Source organism: Mirounga angustirostris, unplaced genomic scaffold (assembly GCF_029215605.1).
Source record: "Mirounga angustirostris isolate CCGP_5_RB_7025 unplaced genomic scaffold, mMirAng1.0.hap1 SCAF_9, whole genome shotgun sequence".
NCBI lineage: Eukaryota > Metazoa > Chordata > Mammalia > Carnivora > Phocidae > Mirounga > Mirounga angustirostris.
Window position 1 is genome coordinate 77,711,912 of NW_026991717.1, and position 19,250 is coordinate 77,731,161.

Here is a 19,250-nt window from a genome sequence, read left to right on the forward strand (position 1 = left end):
ACCTACACATGAAGTATCCATTTGTGCTTTTATTCAAGGCTCTAAATTTAATAAAAAATTTAATGAATTTAAAGATATAAAGAAGAGTTATCATAATTGCCACTATTAAGTGCAGTCTCTGTTACAGCCAAATTCTACTGATTCCAGGCACTGGACAATATCTTGGAATGTCCACCAATGTTGATGCTGGAAATTGGGTCTATCATCTGCTGGTCTTGCTAAATTAGACTGTGCAGAACCTGCTTGTTTGGGTCACCAGTTTCTGAATCAGATACTTCTGATTGGTAGAACCTAGGTCACATGATGATGCTTTAGCTATAAAGAAGGTTGAGAGATTTTCTCTCTGCTTTTCATAATGAGAGGCTGGGACTCTAATAATGGGGGATTTTCCAAACACAGAAGGAACACTTAGAGTTTGATTGTTTTTTTTAAATTTATATTTAAATTCTCTTTAGTTAACATATAATGTAATATTGGTTTCAGGAGTAGAATTTAGTGATTCACTTACATATAACACCCAGTGCTCATCACAAGTGCCCTCCCCAATACCATCCACCATTTAGCCCATCCCCTGCCCATCTCCCCTCCAGCAACCCTCAGTTTGTTCTCTATGGTCACATGTGAGTGAAATTATATGATATTTGTCTTTCTCTGACTGACTGATCTTGGTTAGCATAATACACTCTAGCTCCATCAATGTCATTGTAAATGGCAAAATTTAATTCTTTCTGATGGCTGAGTACTATTTCATTGTATATGTATACCACTCCTTCTTTATCCATTTATCAGTCAATGGACTTTTGGGCTCTTTCCATAGTTTGGCTATTGTTGATAGTGCTGCTATAGATATCAGGGTGCATGTGCTCCTTTGAATCAGTATTTTTGTATCTTCTGGGTAAATACCTAGTAGTACAATTGCTGGGTCTAGGATATTCCGTTTTTAACTTTTTGAGAAACATCCATACTGTTTTCCAGAGTTGCTGCACCAGTTTGCATTCCCAAAAACAGAGGAACACTTAAAATTAAAAATAAAAAGCTATAAAAAGTGTTCAATAGTTATTATGAGGAAAAAACAAGAAGAACCATCAGATGTTTTGAATTTACTATTTAAAATCCACTTTATATTAATTTTATTAAGCTTAGAAATGATCATTCAAGATGCTCTTTTCATAGTACATAGTGATGAGAAGCACATGATCTTCTGCCAAAAAGGTGGCCATAATATTTTGTTTTCTCTGTAATGTGAATTGATGAGAGGACTCATTATAACATGATAAATTGATAATCATATTTTTGCCTCACCAACACCCAAAGTGTTTAGCCCTCTGATTAGAAGGGTTCCTTAGTACTTCCTCTACCCTAGACACCTAATGTCTCTTTAATCTAATAACCCACTATAGCACAAATCTATCCCTACAGCCCTAGAAAAGAAAATAACTGGTGGAAAAGCAAAGTAAGAAAAACATATTGTGCATTACTCTATACAGTACATGGTAAAATAATGAAAACAAAGGTGATATAGGTGAAAGTGAATGCTCCCTTCATGTCCTATTCTGTTTCTCTGTCTCACTCTCTTACACACACACACACACACACACACACACACACACTGCCTGACACTTTTAAGAGTCTGAGTTTGAAAAATGCTATTTTATGATATTGTATCTTCTTGCAGTCTAAGAAGTCACACCTGGGGCCTAGAGAGAAAGGGCTTACCAGTTTCCCTTGGCCTCTTCCAAAAAAGAGAAAGTGGCCATTTCTACACAGGTTTCTTCCATTACTTCAAATTCAGCCAACGCTGGGAACATTTCTGGCCTTGACCTAAGTTATTTCCACAAAAGCCAATGAAGAATGTCAGAAAACCAGTTAAGTCCATCTCCTCTCAGCTTCTGTAGGACTTCAGTACAAGGACATCCTGGGCTTTCTTGTTAGTAAAATTAGAAAGTCTCTTCCTCATAGGATTACCCTGTGCATTAAATGAGGTAATGTATGTAAAGAACACAGTCCAGAATCTGGTACTTCACTTCCTGCATCTTTCATTCAGAGACTGACTCATACTGCTGCCATCTTTAGTCTGGTAGTATGAATGAACTAATTTGTTTTAAAGATTTTATTTATTTTTTTGAGAGAGAGAGAGAGAAAGCACAAGCTGGGAGGAGGGGCATAGGGAGAGGCAGGATCCCGGCTGAGCAGGGAGCCCAAAACCCTGAGATCACAACCTGAGCCAAAGGCATGGGCCCAACCAACTGACCCAGCCAGGTGCCCCCTGAATGAACTTTTTGTTGTTGGTTCCAACTTGCCCTCCTCTCCCTCCTTGAACCTCTCTTCTCTTGATCAAAACAAAGTTTCTGTTTCTATTTAAGTTTCTGTTTCTTCGTGCTTAATCAGTGAATAATATCTGCTGAAGCCTCACTGCATTGAGGGCTTTGGGATAGTTTTTAAATACCATGAAGAGCTAAAGAACCTTTCCTTTCTCTTTTAGTATGTGTGTTATTTTACAAACTAATAGTTTTTTCAAGTGTTATGTAAAATGAATTCAATTTCTCTACAATATGACAACAGAATAATCAATTCGTATGGCCAGTGCTGTGAGCCTATGGTCTGACTCTTCGTAATTTATACTAACATTTACTGTAAAATGCATGCCAAGCAGATTACTAAGAGTTTTAGGAAATTATATTAACATATGCTAATCCTCATAATAATATAAATATTTGCTATTATTATCATCATCATTTACTCAAATATGCAATTTAAAATATTAATGTTATGCAACATCCCCAAAACAAATAATTAATAATTAGAACTGGCATTCCAACCTATACATACCTGAAATCAAAGCCCACCAGACCATACAGCCTCAATAATAAAGTCACAAAGTCTGAATCTAAAGCTGTCTGCTCTTTCCATGAAACTTTTCTCAACAATGTAGAACAATAACCCTGAGAATTCCAGAATCAATCTAAAAAGTAATGTCTCCCATCTTCCCGAGTGGCTGCTTTCACAACATATAGCTAATGGTGCCCATTACAGCAGAGACAGAGACAGCCAACAGTAAATCTTTCTCTTTTACAGCTAGCTCTGGTTTAAGAAGATTTACTTTTATAACAGCTGTGAAGACTTCTACCTTATCAACCTCTACTCTTTTAATACGTTTCTCCCAAACCTTTTTTACAGTCTCTCATAGTAATGATAGGTCCTAAGGGTCAGAACTAGAAATACTTTCTTTGTAACTCTAAAAGTGTTTGGTTTTGACAAATTACTTTTATTGTCTTAGTTCAGTTTTGGAATATCCCTTTGAAAAGTTTTTACAATGTGGATTCTGGCATGTGAAATTAAAATTATTTTTAATTTTGCTTTTGACTATAAACCTCCAATTTCCTTATTGTTTCCATTGTTTACATCAATACAAATCCCTCTCCTATACAGTCTAAATTCATGGGTTATATATCATCTAAATCTCTTAATTTAGTAAAAGACTAATTCTGATTTCAGAACTTGTGCTGGATCAGATTCTTTTCCCTTAGATAAGTGTCACTTCACTGAGAGATAGAAGTCTATAAAAAAACACTCTGCAGGGTAAAAAAGAGGCTCCTCAAAGTGGAAAGAGGACTTATGGGTTTCAATTTCTCACACATCCAACTATAGCTTACTGCAGCGTAGAAGGAGGAAAGCAAACAAGAAGAGAGGTCACACTTTTTACTGACTATAAAATATTTATGCTATGGGTTTGGAACATGCTCTGTTGATCTAGTGTCCTGGAAAGATAACTGCACCATCCTTCTCAATGGACCAGCTGAGTCCAGACCTTATTTTTACTAACAATAGCCAGTATATAAAATAGCCTTATTTTTTACTAACAGGAGCCTAATCATGTTCAGAGTAAGCAAGGGTTTAGCACACCAACCATTACCAGATATTCAGGACTGAGCAACACAGTAAAAATAAACCATCAAGCCTATCCTAATATGTATCTTGAAAGCCATCACCCACATACATTTTGACCCATAGCACCAGTAATAAGTGCAAAAGTTATATTATAATCAAATTGCCTTATATCTATGGCCTATAGTCTTTAAATAACTTATAGTACTTTAAATACTATTCTATTAGTTTACTTTAAATACTTTAGTACTAAAGAACAAATTTCTTATTACAAAATACTATTTTCTTTGGAGGGCATAGTACAAAGGAAGAAGATTGTCCCAAGGATACCTTAGCAAGAGTTCAAGCTTAAAAACATGTGGCTGATTGTTTGCTAGTATGTATTTTTTTTCCATTCTCTTAAGATGATAAAAACTTTTTGGATTTTTTTTATTAATAATATGGAAGAAGAAGTTAGAACAACCCAATAGCATGTACTAAAGGATTTTAAACAATGCCTAATGAAAGCATTTATGCATTATGATTTTATTATGACCAAGATAAAATAACACTGCAACCTCAAAATTTTTAAATATTAAAGATAAAAAACAAATACAGATTAAAATAAATATTTATTTAGTTATATATGTATGTATGTATGTATTTTAGTGGGGGGGGCAGAGGGGCAGAGGGAGAGGGAGAGAGAGAGAGTCTTAAGCAGACTCCATGCCTAGCATGGAGCCCAACGCAGGGCTTGATCTCACATCCCTGAGATCAAGACCTACGCTGAAATCAAGTCAGACACTTAACCGACTGAACCACCCAGGTGACCCCCAAAAATATCTTATTTAAATATTATTATTCCATCAGCCCCATTTAATAAAACACTCAATTTATGAATAGGTTGTTTTTGTTAAATACAAGTTTGAAATATGCTGGCTTTTTTAATTTAAATGACCATGTGTTACTCTTTTTCCCAAGTTCCCAACTATAAAAGTTAACATAAATGCTTAACAATTTAGCATGACACTTACATTAGTGGATTAGTTCACGTTTATAAATCACTTTGAAGACCTAATTTGGTTAGTACTCAGTTTATAATTGTACATATGAGTCTGGTGGTCAGTGTCCAATAGGAAGTCTTTCACCCTCTTAATTCTAGGAACTACAGAGCAGAGAGAAAACTAAAAGATATCATGTTTCATGCAAAATTATTGGGGGACATGACATTTACTGTCAGCGACTTTCTCAAAAGATACTTACCTTGCCTGGAGTTGACTTAGAAACAAACCACACACATGTATCTCTGAAGGTACTATCCATTTTATCAAATGTCCCTCTATCCTATATCTGTGCCATTCACAGTTTCCATGACTTAGGATTCTCCTTATACCATTCCCTTCCTTTACTTAGCAAACTCTGGTGCATCTGTCACAATTACTTCTATATATCCCTCTCAGCTTCCTTCACAGAGTTAAACATCCTCTTCTCTACACTACCTCAATACTTTCTATAAAACTATTTTAAGATAATTCAATACTTATCAATTTAGTCTACCTTATTGTAACATCTGTTGTATTATAAGTGTGCATTTGGATGTTGTGACAGCATGATCTGTGACCTGGAAAAAAAAATCAGTGTTCTATGAACCAAGCCAACCTAAACATTTTTACAGTTATTACTTCAATAAACCCACACAATAAATATATGATGTTAATGATATGAAATGCACTTAATAAATGAGGTGACAGTCTAAGCAAGGTTAAATAAATTGTCTAACTTTACACAGTGCAAAACAGGACTGATTACATATAGCTACTTGCAGAGCCCATACCCTTTACCCAATGGTGTCTTAGAAAACTAACAACTAGCTCCTGCCACCACTGAGAAGGAAAAAAAGAAAAGGGGGGGGGACCCTCTTCTGTAACATTTGCTTATTTTCACCATGTTTCCACTACTACCAATTTTAAGATACCAGTAAGATGTCATTGTACATGGCTTTAAGAAGAGATGCTCACAATTGGCTATCATGAACCAGTACAAACTGGCTTCAGCATAACACAACCTCACCACTGTGTTCTTTGCTTATTTTGTTCCATTGATCTATCTGTCTGTTTTTGTGCCAGTATCATCTGTCTTGATGATTATAACTTTGTAATACAGCTTGAAGCCTGGGATTGTGATTTCTCTGGCTTTGCTTTTCTTTTTCAACATTGCTTTTGCTATCTGGGGTCTTTTGTTGTTCCAAAAAAATTTTAGGATTGTTTGTTCTAGTTCTGTGAAAAATATTTTGATCGAGCAATTGCACTGAATGTGTAGGTTGCTTTGGGTAGTATAGACATTTTAACAATATTTGTTCTTCCAATCCAGGAGCATGGAATGTTTCTTCATTTATTTGTGTCTTCAATTCCTTTCAAAAGTGTTCTATAGTTTTCAGTGTACAAATTTTTTCCTCTTTAGTTAGGTTTATTCTTAGCTATCTTACAGTTTTTGGCGCAATCATAAATGGGATCGATTCCTTGATTTCTCTTTCTGTTGCTTCATTATTGGTGTATAGAAATGCAACAGATTTCTGTACATGGATTTTATATCGTGCAGCTTTGCTGAATTCCTATATCAGTTCTAGCAATTTTCTGGTGGAGTCTTCTGGGTTTTCTTACATAAAGTATCATGTCATCTGTGAAGACCAAAAGTTTGACTTCTTCCTTGAAAATTTGGATGCTTTTCTTTTTGTTGTTTGATTGCTGAGGTGGGTACTTCCAGTACTATATTGAATAACAGTGGTAAGAATGGATGTTTCTGTCATGTTCCTGACCTTAGGGAAAAATCTCTCAGTTTTTTCCCATTGAGGATGATATTCACTGTGGGTTTTTTGTATATGGCCTTTATGATGTCGAGGTATGTTCCTTCTATCCGTACTTTCTTGAGGGTTTTTATCAAGAAAGGTTGCTGTATTTTGTCAAATGCTTTTCCTGCATCTATTGAAAGGATGATATGGTTTTTATCCTTTCTTTTATTAACGTGGTATATCACATTGATTGATTTGTGGATATTGAACCACCGCTGCAGCCTAGGAATAAGTCCCACTTGATCACAGTGAATAATCCCTTTTTTAAAAATTTTTATTGTTATGTTAATCACCATACATCATTAGTTTGAGATGTAGTGTTCCATGATTCATTGTTTGTGCATAATACCCAGTGCTCCATGCAGAATGTGCCCTCTTTAAGACCCATCACCAGGCTAACCCATCCTCCCACCCCCCTCCCCTCTAAAACCCTCAGTTTGTTTTTCAGAGTCCATCATCTCTCATGGTTTGTCTCCCCCTCTGATTCCCCCCATTCATTCTTCCCCTCCTGCTCTCTTCTTCATTTTTTTTTTCTTAACATATATTGCATTATTTGTTCCAGAGGTACAGATCTGAGATTCAACGGTCTTGCACAATTCAAAGCACTTAACAGAGCACATACCCTCCCCAGTGTCTATCACCCAGTCACCCCATCCCTCCCACCCCCCACCACTCCAGCAACCCTCAGTTTGTTTCCTGAGATTAAGAATTCCTCATATCGGGCGCCTGGGTGGCTCAGTTGGTTAAGCGACTGCCTTCGGCTCAGGTCATGATCCTGGAGTCCCGGGATCGAGTCCCACATCAGGCTCCCTGCTCGGCGGGGAGGCTGCTTCTCCCTCTGACCCTCCCCCCTCTCATGTGCTCTCTGTCTCTCTCATTCTCTCTGTCTCAGATAAATAAATAAAATCTTTAAAAAAAAAAAAAAGAATTCCTCATATCAGTGAGGTCATATGATACATGTCTTTCTCTTTTTGACTTATTTCGCTCAGCATAATACCCTCCAGTTCCATCCACATCGTTGCAAATGACAAGATCTCATTCCTTTTGATGGCTGCATAATATTCCATTGTATGTATATATATATATATATACCACCTCTTCTTTATCCATTCATCTGTCGATGGACATCTTGGCTCTTTCCACAGTTTGGCTATTGTGGACATTGCTGCTATAAACATCAGGGTGCACATACCCCTTCAGAGCCCTACATTTGTATCTCTGGGGTAAATACCCAGTAGTATTGCTGAATCATATGGAAGCTCTATTTTCAACTTTTTGAGGAACCCCCATACTGTTTTCCAGAGTGGCTACACCAGCATGCATTCCCACCAACAGTGTAGGAGGGTTCCCCTTTCTCCGCATCCCCGCCAACATCTGTCGTTTCCTGACTTGTTAATTTTAGCCATTCTGACTGGTGTGAGGTGATATCTCATTGGGGTTTTGATTTGGATTTCCCTGATGCCGAGTGATATTGAATAATTTTTCATGTGTCTGTTGGCCATTTGGATGTCTTCTTTGGAAAATTGTCTGTTCATGTCTTCTGCCCATTTTTTGATTGGATTCTTTGTTCTTTGGGTGTTGAGTTTGATGAGTTCTTTATAGATTTTGGATACTAACTAGCCCTTTATCTGATATGTCATTTGCAAATATCTTCTCCCATTCTGTCGGTTGTCTTTTGGTTTCATTGACTGTTTTTTTTTGCTGTGCAGAAGCTTCTTATCTTGATGAAGTCCCAATAGTTCATTTTTGCCCTTTCTTCCCTTGCCTTTGGCGATGTTTCTAGGAAGAAGTTGCTGCAGCTGAGGTCGAAGAGGTTACTGCCTGTGTTCTCCTTTAGGATTTTGATGGACTGCTGTCTCACATTGAGGTCTTTCATCCATTTTGAGTCTATTTTTGTGTGTGGTGTAAGGAAATGGTCCAGTTTCATTCTTCTGCATGTGGCTATCCAATTTTCCCAACACCATTTGTTGAAGAGACTGTCTTTTTTCCATTGGACATTCTTTCCTGCTTTATCAAAGATGAGTTGACCATAGAGTTGAGGGTCCATTTCTGGTTCTCTATTCTGTTCCACTGATCTATGTTTCTGTTTTTGTGCCAGTACCATACTGTCTTGATGATGACAGCTTTGTAATAGAGCTGGAAGTCCGGAATTGTGATACCACCAGCTTTTCTTTTCTTTTTCAACATTCCTCTGGCTATTCAGGGTCTTTTCTGGTTCCATACAAATTTTAGGATTGTTTGTTCCATTTCTTTGAAAAAAGTGGATTGTATTTTGATGGGGATTGCATTGAATGTGTAGATTGCTCTAGGTAGCATTGACATCTTCACAATATTTGTTCTTCCAATCCATGAGCATGGAACGTTTTTCCATTTCTTTGTGTCTTCCTCAATTTCTTTCCTGAGTATTTTATAGTTTTCTGAGTACAGATCCTATGTCTCTTTGGTTAGATTTATTCCTAGGTATCTTATGGTTTTGGGTGCAATTGTAAATGGGATCGACTCCTTAATTTCTCTTTTTTCTGTCTTGTTGTTGGTGTATAGGAGTGCCACTGACTTCTGTGCATTGATTTTATATCCTGCCACTTTACTGAATTCCTGTATGAGTTCTAGCAGTTTGGGGGTGGAGGCTTCTGGGTTTTCCACATAAAGTATCATATCATCTGCAAAGAGTGAGAGTTTGACTTCTTCTTTGCCAATTTGGATGCCTTTTATTTCTTTTTGTTGTCTGATTGCTGTGTCTAGGACTTCTAATACTATGTGAATAGCAGTGGTGATAGTGGACATCGCTGCTGCGTTCCTGATCTTAGGGGGAAAGCTCTCAGTTTTTCCCCATTGAGAAAGATATTCGCTGTGGGTTTTGCATAGATGGCTTTTATGAAATTGAGGTATGCACCCTCTATTCCTATACTCTGAAGAGTTTTGATCAAGAAAGGATGCTGTACTTTGTCAAAAGCTTTTTCTGCATCTCTTGAGAGGATCATATGATTCTTGTTCTTTCTTTTGTTAACGTATTGTATCACGTTGATTGATTTGCAGATGTTGAACCAACCTTGCAGCCCAGGGATAAATCCCACTTGGTCGCGGTGAAGAATCCTTTTAATGTAATGTTGGATCCTGTTGGCTAGTATTTTGCTGAGAATTTTTGCATCCATGTTCATCAGGATATTGGTCTGTAATTCTCCTTTTTGATGGGGTCTTTGTCTGGTTTTGGGATCAAGGTAATGCTGGCCTCATAAAACGAGTTTGGAAGTTTTCCTTCCATTTCTATTTTTTGGAACAGTTTCAGAAGAATAGGTATTAATTCTTCTTGAAATGTTTGGTAGAATTCCCCTGGGAAGCCATCTGGCCCTGGGCTTTTGTTTGTTGGGAGATTTTTGATGACTGCTTCAATTTCCTTAGTGGTATAGATCTGTTCAGGTTTTCTGTTTCTTCCTTGGTTCAATTTTTGTAGTTGATACATCTCTAGGAATGCATCCATTTCTTCCAGGTTATCGAATTTGCTAGCATAGAGTTGCTCATAATATGTTCTTATAATTGTTTGTATTTCTTTGGTGTTGGTTGTGATCTCTCCTCTTTCATTCATGATTTTGTTGATTTGGGTCATTTCCCTTTTCTTTTTGATAAGTCTGGCCAGGGGTTTATCAATCTTGTTAATTCTTTCAAAGAACCAGCTCCTAGTTTCGTTGATCTGTTCTACTGTTCTTTTAGTTTCTATTTCATTGATTTCTGCTCTGATCTTTATTATTTCTCTTCTCCTGCTGGGTTTAGGCTTTATTTGCTGTTCTTTCTCCAGCTCTTTTAGGTGTAGGGTTAGGTTGTGTCTTTGAGACCTTTCTTGTTCCTTGAGAAAGGCTTGTATTGCTATATACTTTCCTCTTAGGACTGCCTTTGCTGCATCCCAAAGATTTGGAACAGTTGTGTTTTCATTTTCATTGGTTTCCATGAATTTTTTTAATTCTTCTTTAATTTCCTGGTTGACCCATTCATTCTTTAGTAGGATGCTCTTTAGCCTCCATGTATTTGAGTTCTTTCCGACTTTCCTCTTGTGATTGAGTTCTAGTTTCAAAGCATTGTGGTCTGAAAATAGGCAGGGGATGATCCCAATCTTCTGGTACTGGTTGAGACCTGATTTATGACCTAGGATGTGATCGATTCTGAAGAATGTTCCATGGGCACTAGAGAAGAATGTGTATTCTGTTGCTTTGGGATGGAATGTTCTGAATATGTCTGTGAAGTCCATTTGGTCCAGTGTGTCATTTAAAGTCTTTATTTCCTTGTTGATCTTTTGCTTAGATGATCTGTCCATTTCAGTGAGGGGAGTGTTAAAGTCCCCCACTATTATTGTATTGTTGTTGATGTGTTTCTTTGCTTTTGTTATTGCCTTATATAATTGGCTGCTCCCATGTTAGGGGCATAGATATTTACACTTGTTAGATCTTCTTTTTGGATAGACCCTTTAAGTAGGATATAGTGTCCTTGCTCATCTCTTATTACAGTCTTTGGCTTAAAATCTAGTTTGTCTGATATAAGGAATGCCACCCCAGCTCTCTTTGGTGTCCATTAGCATGGTAAATGGTTTTCCACCCCCTCACTTTCAATCTGGGGGTGTCTTTGGGTCTAAAATGAGTCTCTTGCAGACAGCATATCGATGGGTCTTGTTTTTTAATCCAATCTGATAGCCTGTGTCTTTTGATTGGGGCGTTTAGCCCATTTACATTCAGGGTAACTATTGAAAGATAGGAATTTAGTGTCATTGTATTGCCTGTAAGGTGACTGTTACTGTATATTGTCTGTGTTCCTTTCTGGTCTACGTTGCTTTTAGGCTCTCTCTTTGCTTAGAGGACCCCTTTCAAGATTTCTTGTAGGGCTGGTTTCATGTTTACAAATTCTTTTAGTTTTTGTTTGTCCTGGAAGCTTTTTATCTCTCCTTCAATTTTCAATGACAGCCTAGCTGGATATAGTATTCTTGGATGCATATTTTTCTCATTTAGTGCTCTGAATGTATCATGCCAGTCCTTTCTGGCCTGCCAGGTCTCTGTGGATAGGTCTGTTGCCAGTCTAATGTTTCTAGCATTGTAGGTTACATATCTCTTGTCCCGAGCTGCTTTCAGGATTTTCTCTTTGTCTCTGAGACTCATAAGTTTTACTATTAGATGTTGGGGTGTTGACCTATTTTTATTGATTTTGAGAGGGGTTCTTTGTGCTTCCTGGATTTTGATGCCTGTTTCCTTCCCCAAATTAGGTAAGTTCTCTGCTATAATTTGCTCCAATATACCTTCTGCCCCTCTCTCTCTTTCTTCCTCTTCTGGTATCCCAGTTATTCTAATGTTGTTTCGTCTTATGGTATCGCTTATCTCTCAAATTCTGCCCTTGTGATCCAGTAGTTGTTTATCTCTCTTTTTCTCAGCTTCTTTATTTTCCATCATTTGGTCTTCTATGTCACTGAATCTCTCTTCTGCTTCATTTATCCTAGCAGTTAACGCCCCCATTTTTGATTGCACCTCATTAGTAGCCTTTTTGATTTCGACTTGGTTAGATTTTAGTTCTTTTACTTCTCCAGAAAGGGTTTCTCTAATAACTTCCATGTTTTTTTCAAGCCCAGCTAGTATCTTTAAAGTGATGATTCTGAACTCTAAATCAGACATCGTCTAATGTCCATATTGAGTAGGTCCCTGGCAGTCGGTACTGCCTCTTATTCTTTTTGTTGAGGTGATTTCTTCCATCTTGTCATTTTTTCCAGAGGAGAATAGATTAATGAGAGAACAAAATGCTAACAGGGTAACAACATCCCCAGAAAATATACTCTAAACAAATCAGAAAAGACTTGAAGCAGGTGGAAAAGAAAGGGAAAGAGAGAAAAAAAAAAGAAAAAAGAAAAAAGAAAAAGAAAAAGATAAAGATAAAAATGAACAATACAGAACAAAACAAAAAAAAAAAAACAGAATATGATCAAATATGATCAGGCTGGTACATAGATCAGTGCCACACACTAGATTTTGGGTGTATTTTGGTCTGTTAGAAGAAAGTGCCTCCAAAAATTTTAAATAAAGAAAAACTTATGTATGTACAAAAATAAGGGTTGATATGATGAAGGGATGGAATATGACTGTAAAGATGAAAATTATAAAAAGTTTTTATAAAAGGAATTGATAAGAAGTTGTTTGAAAAAAGAAAGAAGGGGATTTAAAAAAGAAAGAAAGAAAAAGAAAAAGGGAGAGGATGTGATCAGGCAGGAGAGTAGAAAAAAACCATACACTAGAGATTTAGGGTATATTTTGATCTGTTAGAAGAAACTATCTCAAAATTTTAAAGAGAGAACAACTTATATATATATGCCAAAATACGGGTAACTACTATGAAGGGATAGAATATGACTCTGAAAATGAAAAATAAAAATGTTTTTTTTTAAAAAGGGATTAATAAGATGTTGGTTGAAAAAGGGAAAAAGAAAAATTAAAAAAAAAAAAGACAGTTAAAAAAAAATTAACTTTGAAAGACTACAGAATCATGGTATAAAAGCCATGGATTCTATGTGCAGTATTCCCCTAGCGCTGGAGTTCTGCCGTTCTCATTGATTGGTAAACTTGGTCTTAGCCGGCTGTTCTCGCTGATCTTCTGGGGGAGGGGCCTATTGCCGTGGTTCCCAAATGTCTTTGCCAGTGGCAGAATTGCCCCGCCCTTGCCCGGTCCGGGCTAAGTAATCTGCTCGGGTTTGGTCTCGGGAGCTTTTGTTCCCTGCAAGCTTTCCGTACAGCTTTGGAGGACGAGAGTGAAAATGGTGGCCTCCCCGGAGGAGCCAAGAACTCAGGGCCCCACTCCTCAGTGCACCCCCAGAGAAAAGCAGTCAGTCACTCCCATCTCCCCAGTCTCCGGCCACACTCCGTGCTCACCCGGCCTGTGACGGAGCGTTTCTATCTCTGGCACCCGACCCCATGTGGAGTCTCCAAACCCAGCAGATCCCTGTGGTGCACTCCCGCGCCACTCCTCCCAGGGGAGGAAGGTAAGTCTCCCCGGATCTGCCACTTGTTGGGTCCCTGCTGGAGGACTGTGCCGCGGATCATGGTTTATGGCAACCCTGAGCTGAGAGCCCATGCCTCAGCTCCGTCTCTGCAGCCGGCTTCCCCGCTCCAATACCTGGGAGCTCTGCCACACTCAGGCACCCCCGGTCTTTCTGTGACCCCGAGGGTCCTGAGATCACACTGTCCCACAAGGGTTCCACCCCCAGCTTAGCCACCAGAGTGACATCCCTCAGCGGAGCCGACTTCTAAAAGTTCCGATTTTGTGCTCCGTGGTTCTATCACTTGCCAGAAGCGGCCGATGGAGGCCCCTCCCCCTCCGTCTATTCTCCCGAATATTGCCTCAGATTCACTTCTCTGCACGTCCTACCTTCCAGAAAGTGGTCGCTTTTCTGTTCAGAGTTGTTGCTATTCTTTTCTTCGATCTCCTGTTGAGTTTGTAGGTGTTCAGAATGGTTTGATCCCCATCCAGCTGAATTCCTGGGACCAGACGAAATCCAGGTCTCCTACTCTTCTGCCATCTTGCTCCGCCCCTGTGAATAATTCTTTTAATGTACTGTTGGATTCAATTAACAAGTTTCGTGTTGAGAATTTTTGCATCCATGTTCAACAGGGATATTAGTCTGTAATTCTTTTCAGTGGGGTCTTTGTCCAGTTTGGGGATTAAGGTAATGCTTGTCTCTTTGAATGAGTTTGGAAGTTTTCCTCCATTTCTATTTTTTGGAACAGCTTCAGAAGAATAGATATTAATTCTTCTTTAAATGTTTGGTAGAATTCACCTGGGAAGCCATCCAGTCCTGGACTCTTGTTTGTTGGGAGTCTTTTGATAACTGATTCAATTTCTTTTCTGGTTATGGGTCTGTTCAGGTATTCTATTTCTTCCTGGTTCAGTTTTGGTAGTTTATATATATTTCTAGGAATTTATCTATTTCTTCCAGATTGCCCAATTTGTTTACATATAATTGCTCATAATATTCTCTTATAGTTTGTATTTTTGTGGTGTTGGTTGTGATCTCTCCTCTTTCATTCATTATTTTATTTATTTGGGTCCTTTATCTTTTCTTTTTGATAAGTCTGGCTAAGGATTTTTCAGTTTTGTTAATTCTTTCAAAGAACAAGCTCCTAGTTTCATTGACCTGTTCTACTGGTTTTTTGTTTTGTTTTGTTTTGTTTTGTTTTGTTTTACTTCTATATCATTGATTTCTGCCCTAATCTTAATTATTTCCCTTGGGCTGGTTTTAGGCTGTATTTTCTCTTCTTTTTCCACCTCCTTTAGGTGTAAGTTTAGGTGAGACTTTTCTTGCTTCTTCAGGAAGGCCTGCATTGCTATACAATTCCCTCTTATGACTGCCTTTGCTGCATCCCAAAGGTTTTGGACAGTCATGTTTTCATTTTCATTTGCTTCCATGTATTTATTTTATTTTATTTTTTCTTCAATTTTCTGGTTAACCCAGTCATCTGAACATGGGAGAATTTTCAATGTCACATATAATTCTTTTCTAAAATTAGATTATTATCCTTTGTAATGCCTTAGTCTTTTATTCTTTATTTTCTTTTTATGTTAGTTCTTTGATCTAAGACTTATATTTTGATTCTTTGAAGACATTCCTCAACAATCATTAGTACAAATCCTAAAGTGTTAATGACTAATAAATGCAAACCCAAAAATATACCTTTGTCTTAATCCAAAGGAAATATCTAGTAGCACAAGGAAATTAGTTGTCTTTATTGAATTATATAGGCTTTGATCTGACTACAATATTAAGTGGAGTCCAATTTATGGTGTAAACAGGACACTGATGTAAGGAAACAACAAGTAAAATGATGGACAAGATGACCTGGTCAATCTCTTCCTAGACTAAGCCGTAGGATCCCATGGAATGACACTATAATTACATGGAAAGTAATTGTCATCTATTTGCCAAGAAATTACATGGTTGACAGTACTCTTTGAAAACTGTTCTGCATTTCTACTGCCAACAGCTATGTTAGCAGAAAATGAAATTAGAAACAACCACAGGAGGTGTTTTCTTCTCATTTAGAAAACTATTTCATTTAGGAACTAAAATTTAATTTACAAGTAAATATTATAAAACTAAAACTAAAATGGAATTACTTAGAAATGTTTCTAGAAGTTATTGCTATTTGGTATAATGTTGGCTTTGTGGGGGGAAACAGTCCTTTACTACAGGTCAAGCTAATCATATATTCTATTTTGCAAGTGCCAGTACTATAAAGCCATCTTTCCCAAGTTATTCCTTGCTAACAAATGAATGTTAGATTCCAAGAGGCACAGATAGGAGTTATAACACCCTTCCCAAAATAATATACAAGCCTTCTTTTACAAATTCTAAGAGTTAATACTGTAAGATAAGAATAGTTTAACTATCTTGAAATTAGCAAATGAGTGGTTTTATATTTTTGCATTGCTATGGCATAAATGAGGACCTCTTAGTAACGAAAAGCACCAACTAAAACTAAGACAGCTTACAAATAATCATTTTCCCCAAAATTGCTGAAACTGTTAGTTGGCAAAAACTCGAGTTATTAATCATACAAACTCAGTGTAAATAAAATGTACTTAAACTGATTTCTTACTCAGTATATCTGGTCCCTTCATAAGCTTTAACACTACTCTCAAGTCTTACCCTCATGACAAAACTTAAAACAGTTACATTTAAACATGTTCTCAACAATTTATTTCAGGTTATATAATGAATTATTTTCTCTAGCCAGAGTATTTAATTAATATAATAGGTTATCATATTCCCTAAATATGAACATATTTCCTTTGCTAGTTAAGTCAAAATATGTCAACCAAGTAAGATATTTAGTGTCAAAGAAATCAGGTTCTTCTCATTTTTGACTTTGCATTTCATTCAGGAGGTTAATTTTATTGCCAAAGTTAAGATAAAATGCTCTGTAGTGTGGTACAAAAAAGCAGTGTATATAGTATTATTTATAGTAGCTAACATTTTTAAAAGAAAACAGCTATAAAGAGGATTATATGTAGAAAATTTTACCTCCACATACATAACATATCTGAAGGATTACATAAGAAATTAACAATGCTGGGGCGCCTGGGTGGCTCAGTTGGTTAAGCGACTGCCTTTGGCTCAGGTCATGATCCTGGAGTCCCGGGATCGAGTCCCGCATCAGACTCCCTGCTTAGCAGGGAGTCTGCTTCTCCCTCTGATCCTCCCCCCTCTCATGCTCTCTCTCTCTATCTCATTCTCTCTCTCAAATAAATAAATAAAATCTTTAAAAAAAAAAAGAAATTAACAATGCTGATTATTTCTAGGAAGGATTACTGAGTAGTTGGGACACAGCAGTCAGCGAGAGACTTAAATTTCATGAAAATTTTTTTACAACTTTTTAAATTTTATCCCATGTCCATAAATTATTTACTTCAAAATAAATTAAAAATAGATATGTGCTATGGTGAGCACTGTGAATTGCTTAAGACTGATGAATCACAGACCTGTACCCTTGAAACAAATAATACATAATATGTTAATTTAAAAAATGTAAAGCTTCTGGAAAGTAGGGTGGGAGGCTTGGGCTTATCAGGATATTTTCCTATGGATAAAAATGGGATAGACAAATGAATAAAATTATGATTCTTTTAAGAAGGAAAATAAATAAATAAATAATAACTTTAAAAAATAGGAAGCAAATAAGTGTGGCCTTCTCTATAGTGAAAGGACTACAGAACTGGGATCAAAGGTTCAAATTAGAAGACTGTAGAACTATAAGAGAGAAGAAAATCATTCTTTGGATTCTAAGGAAAATGAGCACTTCTCATTTTGCCAAGCATCATAAAAAACAAAAAAATTTCTGAGGGTGCATAAACAGTTAGAAAAATAAAGTACTTGAAAGAGAAAGTGTCATCTATGTCCAGAGTCACATGGGATAAAGATGAACATGAGACATAAACAAAAAGGTTGAGTAGCAAATGTTTAACTTAGGAAAAGGAAGAGATTGGGTTCAAGATAGCCACATAGGAAGATCCTGAGCTTATTCCCTTCCATGGATACAACAAGTATACAACTACATATGGAAATACTTCCTCCAAAAAAGTGTAGAAAACTGGATGAACACAGTCTCCACAACAAAGGACCAAAAGGAGAGCATCAAGACGGGTAGGAGAGGCAGAGACACTATCTCATCAAAATTCTCAACCTCAAGCATGGCAATCCACCAGCAGGACGGAATCTAAAAATAGAGAACTTTTCCCTGAGAGGTGAGGGGTTTGTGATCCACATCAGGAACTCTAAATACTGCACAAGAGAGATGAGCCCCTAAACACCAGGCTTTGAGAATCAACAGGACTTATATCCAAGAACTAGGAACTGTAAGGAGTGGAGAACCTGCTCTTAAAGGGCTCACAAAAAGGCTCACTCACCCAGGAACCCAGTGCAAAACAAAAACAACAACCCCAATTTGAAATGCCCTAGACAATATGTAGAAGAGACACTTATTAATCTTAAAGCATCTACTGGGCAGGAGGGTAGCAAACTGTTGGGATTTTCTCTAAGTGACAGACACCCTGGCAGGTGCTATATTTGCAACCTCAATTTACCTTACTAAGATTGGTGCCAGCAAGCACCACTTTGGAACCATTCCTCTAAACTGCTTAAAGCAGGTGAGCATGCCAGCTGAGAAACCCAACCACACCCACAGTGCAACAACCCCTTGTAGCTGAGACTGGCAACAATCTAGCCCACCTTCATGTACCAGTGCAGCAATGCATCACAGCTGGCTGGGCGTAAGTCCTGCCTACCCCCATACTGCAGCACATTACAGCCAGCCTGGTGCAGACCCACCCACTCTTGCACCATAGAGTGCAGCTGCATGGTGCAGGATCACCAACACCAGCCCTGCCAATCCTTGTGTCACAGACAGGGCCCCACCACAGTAGCCACACAGAAGATGCCTCTTGAACACCTCACTTTTGTAGCCTGATGGGATTGGACTTCTGAGCTCCATGTGACATCTACACAAGGCCACTGCTTCAAGACTGAGAGAGGTAGTTGATTTGCCTAATATAGAAAGAAACAGGTACAGGCAAAATGAGGAGACAGGAATACATCCCAAATAAAAGAACAAAAAAAAAAATCAGAAAAAGATATCAATGAAATGGAAATTATCTATCTACCTGATAAGGGGTCAAATAATGGTCATAAAGATGCTCAATGAACTTGAAAGAAGATGAACACAGTGAGATCCTCAACAAAGAGATATAAAATATGTAGAAGTTTCAAAGAGCAGTTACAGAGCTAAAGAACACAATAACTAAACTAAAAAATACACTAGAGGGATTCAACAGCAGACTAGATAAAGCTGTAGATTAGATCAGCAAGCTGGAAGACAAAGCAATAGAACTCACCCAGAAGGGCAACAGAAAGAAAAGATAATTTAAAATAAAGCAAAACGAAAAAACTCGAAGGACCTTTGGGAAACATCAAGCAGAATAACATTTGCATAATGGGGGTCCCAGAAGGAGAAGAAAGAAAAAGGCC